At 40.9% G+C, this 4,919-nt stretch overlaps 1 pseudogene; it reads left to right on the forward strand.

Annotated features, from left to right (window-relative positions):
* The first annotated feature begins 1,210 nt into the window (after nucleotides 1-1,210).
* LOC143631066 (G-type lectin S-receptor-like serine/threonine-protein kinase At1g34300) lies at nucleotides 1,211-3,788 on the forward strand (annotated as a pseudogene).
* Nucleotides 3,789-4,919: the final 1,131 nt, after the last annotated feature.

Raw genomic sequence — 4,919 nt, forward strand, 5'->3', positions numbered from 1 at the left:
TTATTGCGACGCTTATTTATGTTCGGTTGCATTTTCTTAAAATGAATAACATGAATGGAATAGTATGCGATTTACTGATTTTTATAAAGTGTTACTATACTGTCTATACCACCCAGTTTGTTAGCTCGTCTTCGCCTTGATCAATGCTAACTATATCATCTGACACGGCTCATTCAGACCATTCGCTTAATTAAGACTGCTGTAACAATTTGTTCTTGTCGTCGTAACATTGTTTTGGATTCAATCAGAGACCACATTTCGTCATGATTGTCTGCATGACAAACATGCCACACATATTATTGCACTAGTTAACAAGGGATCATGAAAATACTAGGTTGACTCTAATCATTGTTAATAAACAAGTTATTTAAACTAATCTTCATTCCTTCATTGTTCTCATGTACTTGGTGGCTGCGTCAATTGTTCTATAATATAAGATTTTCTGTTTATTCTTTTCGAATCTTTTTAAAATACATGTACATATTTAAAAAACAATTTGACAAGTTTGCTTTATTATATCTTGCCACAAAGTTTAACATATATACTATTTGGTTTATTGAAATTTTACCCACAAAAGTCATATATATACTTTTTCGCCCCCTAACTTTGGTAATGAAATTTGCCACAAAACTTTTACCGTACAAATCGAGCCGATACTGATCATTTTTCTGTCGCATACTTGCCACAACGTACAGTGGCCTACCAACACGTAATACATTTGGGTAGGCCGAGCCGGACAACCGGCCAAGAACCGTAATTTTTGGAACCAAATTTTTTTATTATATATATTTTAAATTATTTTCTCTATATATATAAAATAGGTATGGATATTATAATCTTCTTAAATGGGCCAAAAACCATTTTTATGTATAACTCATTTAAGCTATTGGACTCAAACTAAATATAAAAACAAAAAAGTAATAAACTTTAAATAACTCATTAGTGTATACGAGCTTTTTTATTTCAGCTTGGCCGGGGTATTAAATCCTTGGAGCCGACCTTGAATGCGTGGGTAAAAGTTAAAACTACTTGTTATTAATTAAGTCACTGATAATTTGTCAGTTAACCTACCATGTAGATATTACGATTGTGTAGTAACTGCAAACTGTCACAAACCTTGAGGGGTAAACCATAATAACTTAATATCTCTGGCTGCCTTGGAGGGTCTCATACTCTCAATAGTCAATAGTCTCATCCATTATTCACGTGTTGACTATTTACCCCCAAGTCAACGGTCTTCCGTCAACTCTCCGATTGACAATGACCACCGCCCTTTAATACAATAATACTACACCACCCACCAAACTATCACAAAACCAAACCAACGAACCACAACCTCCGACACCGGCATCACCGCCGACATGTCCTTCATCCTCGTACTTATCCTTACCTTAACTTTCCAAACCTTAAACGCTCAAAACCAAACCACTTCCAACTTCCCATGGCGTCCGTCAGACAACAGAATATTATTATCCAACAACTCCATATTCGCCGCCGGCTTCTTACCGTCACCAAATTCCGGCAGACACTTCATCTTCTCCGTCTATTACTTCAATCTCACCATACCCACAACCACAATATGGTCAGTCAACGCTGACTCACCAGTCAACGCATCATCATCACTTACAATCACAAACTCCGGCGAACTCCAACTCGCCGGAATCCCACTTCCCGGTTCTCCGGCAACACCCGGAAACCAAACCCGAACCCTAAAACTATCCGATGACGGAAGCCTGACGTATGGAAACTGGAGTAGCTTTAACCACCCAACAGACACAATCGTCCCGAATCAAAACATCACCGGAACAACACTCGCCGTCAAAAACAATACCTTCCGGTTCACCGGAAAAGACTTAATATTCAACGGAAGCTTTGACTCCGAAACGTCTTATTATTCAATCGGTAACGCGTTTTTAAGCTTAAACGATGTGGGTATGGTCCAATTGGAAAACGGGCAATCGTTTATTACTTCCGATTACGGTGACCGGAAGTTAAGAAGATTAAAACTTGATGAATCCGGCAATCTCCGGATATACAGCTTCGGTCAACGCTCTGGTCAATGGGAGGTTGTGTGGCAGGCTATGCCGGAGTTGTGTCGGATTAAGGGTACTTGTGGGCCTAATTTGATATGTATGTATGGTGAGAGTTATGATACGACGGGTTGTGATTGTCCTCCCGGTTTCCGGCGAGTCTCCGGTGATGATTGCCGGAGGAAAGTTGAGATTGGGAAAGAGCGTAAGTTTTTACAATTGGATTATGTGAATTATAGTGGCGGGTCGGGTTCGGGTAGTCAACGGGCGATCGATGTGTGGAACTTTACCGCGTGTGAAGCCGGGTGCTTGAATGACCCCGAGTGTCTCGGGTTTGGGTATAAGTATGATGGGCAACGGTATTGCGTGCTTGTGAGACGGTTGTTTTACGGGTTTTGGTGGCCGTCGACCGAAGGGACTTTTTTCCTTCGGGTTGATAAGTCGGAAAGTGATAAGACGAATTACACGGGGTTGACGAGTGTGCTTGAGAGGACGTGTCCGGTGCAAGTTAGTCTTCTGTTGCCGCCTGACGAGTCGAACTCGACGACTAGGAACATTGCGATTATTTCGACTTTGTTTGCCGCCGAGTTGATTAGTGGGGTCGCGTTCTTTTGGGTGTTTCTTAAAAAGTATGTGAAGTATCGGGACATGGCCCGAACGTTTGGGCTCGAGTTTTTGCCGGCTGGTGGGCCGAAGCGGTTTAGTTATGCGGAGCTTAAAACGGCTACAAATGATTTCTCGAGCGCGAATGTTGTCGGGAAGGGCGGGTTTGGTGATGTTTATAAAGGGGTGTTGACCGATCATTGGATTGTTGCGGTTAAGTGTTTGAAAAACGTTACGGGTGGGGATAACGAGTTTTGGGCCGAGGTCACTATTATTGCTCGAATGCACCATCTCAATTTAGTGCGTTTATGGGGATTTTGTGCCAAGAAGGGTCAAAGATACTCGTTTATGAGTACGTGCCAAACGGGTCGTTAGATAAGTTCTTGTTCCATTCGGGTAAAGTAAACTACGCGAATGAAGACGAAGACGTTGAAGATAGCAAGTTGTTGGACCGAAAGCCCGTTCTCGATTGGGGTATTAGATATCGCATAGCTCTAGGAGTAGCACGAGCAATTGCGTATTTGCACGAGGAGTGTTTAGAATGGGTGTTGCATTGTGACATAAAACCCGAGAACATACTTTTAGGCGCGGATTTTTGCCCAAAGATATCAGACTTCGGGTTATCGAAACTAAGAAAGAAAGAGGACATGGTTAGCTACTCGAGGATGCGTGGGACCCGTGGGTACATGGCACCCGAATGGGTAAAAAGTGATCAAATTACACCAAAAGCAGATGTTTACAGTTTTGGGATGGTGTTGTTAGAGATTGTTACAGGCGTCCGTAATTTTGACATTCAGGGTTTGAAAATGGATAGTGAAGAGTGGTACTTCCCTCGATGGGCGTTCGATAAGGTGTACAAGGAAATGAATATCGAGGATATTTTGGACAATCAGATAAAGAGATCGTATGATAGTCGACTTCACGAGGATATGATCACACGGATGGTGAAGACCGCGATATGGTGTCTCCAAGATCGGCCCGAAATGCGACCGTCGATGGGGAAGGTCGCCAAAATGCTCGAGGGTACTGTGGAAATCATAGAACCCAAAAAACCAACAATATTTTTCTTGGGTGATGATTAAAAGATTATGAGAATCTAAAGATTATATTGTAATTTTGGTGTATTAATTAAAATAAAACATGTAATTTCGTTAATGTTTTTTAAGGAAACAAAATATTCAAATGTACCAATTTAAAAGATTTATTGCTTGCCATTGAAGCAACCGAAACAAGTATAACTTAACATTATGTCATTATATCCATACTTTCGATTCAACTTCAAAACACAATGCTCACATACACATCTTCATACGGTGTTATAGTCCCAGATTTCCGGCTTTTATTCATCGTGAACCCGCAACCCAATGACTATGTCGATAACGTATTGGTTATCACCCCCTCGACGAATGAGTCACCCGCAAAGGTCCAAGAATACGAAGAAGGCATCCACTTAATGTTGCTCGATGAGTGGCATGTTTATAAAACTATACACATGGAACTATGACGAATCAGGGGTCAGTAGCCACGACTAGACTCGTGGATGGGTCTCAACTGTTTGGTGACGGGCGGGACCCTGAAGTAGCTATGATGGTAGCGGGGTTTGTAATGGAGTATGAATCGAGTTGTACAAAGGGGTTCTCGGGTGAAAAGAATGTTCTGGATCATACGGTTGAGAGTTATGTAAATGATAAAGAGGAAGTGGAAGAAGAAGAGATTTGCGTGATTTGTCGGATGGAGTTTGAAGCGGGTGAGACGTGTCATACGCTTCAATGTGGGCATTGGTATCATAAAGATTGTATCGATAAATGGGTGCGACATGGGAGTTTTTGTCCGGTTTGTAGAGAGGCGGTCTTTTTGTTATAGGCTTAGTTCGTTGTTTTTTAGCTACTATGGCGATTTGTAAGTGTGTGTGTGTTATGTTTTGGGTAATCAGTAACGCGTTCGGGTATTTTGAAACTGTTACTTTTTACTGATATTTTGTTTCGGATACAGTGATCCGGTAATTTTGGCCATGTCTAATTTCTATTGTGTTAAAACTGAAAACAAGTCCAAAATGATTCTTTGGAAGTTCATTAAAAATTTAAAACTCATGTTTATGTTATTATTAGTTTACTGCTTCACATTTGATGCAACTACTTTTCTAGAGATCATGGATTGGATTTAAACCATAAAAATAAAATCGATAACCTGTTTTAGCAGTTGGTTTTGTAAGTTTTTGCGGCCGGTCAGTTTTGGTATTTTACATTGTATTGAGCGGGTTGATTTACAGTTTATACTTGAACTTGG

The sequence above is a fragment of the Bidens hawaiensis genome, unplaced genomic scaffold, assembly GCF_021521415.1.
Source record: "Bidens hawaiensis isolate Kalapana, Puna unplaced genomic scaffold, B.hawaiensis_p1.1 tig00005935_1, whole genome shotgun sequence".
Classification (NCBI taxonomy): domain Eukaryota; kingdom Viridiplantae; phylum Streptophyta; class Magnoliopsida; order Asterales; family Asteraceae; genus Bidens; species Bidens hawaiensis.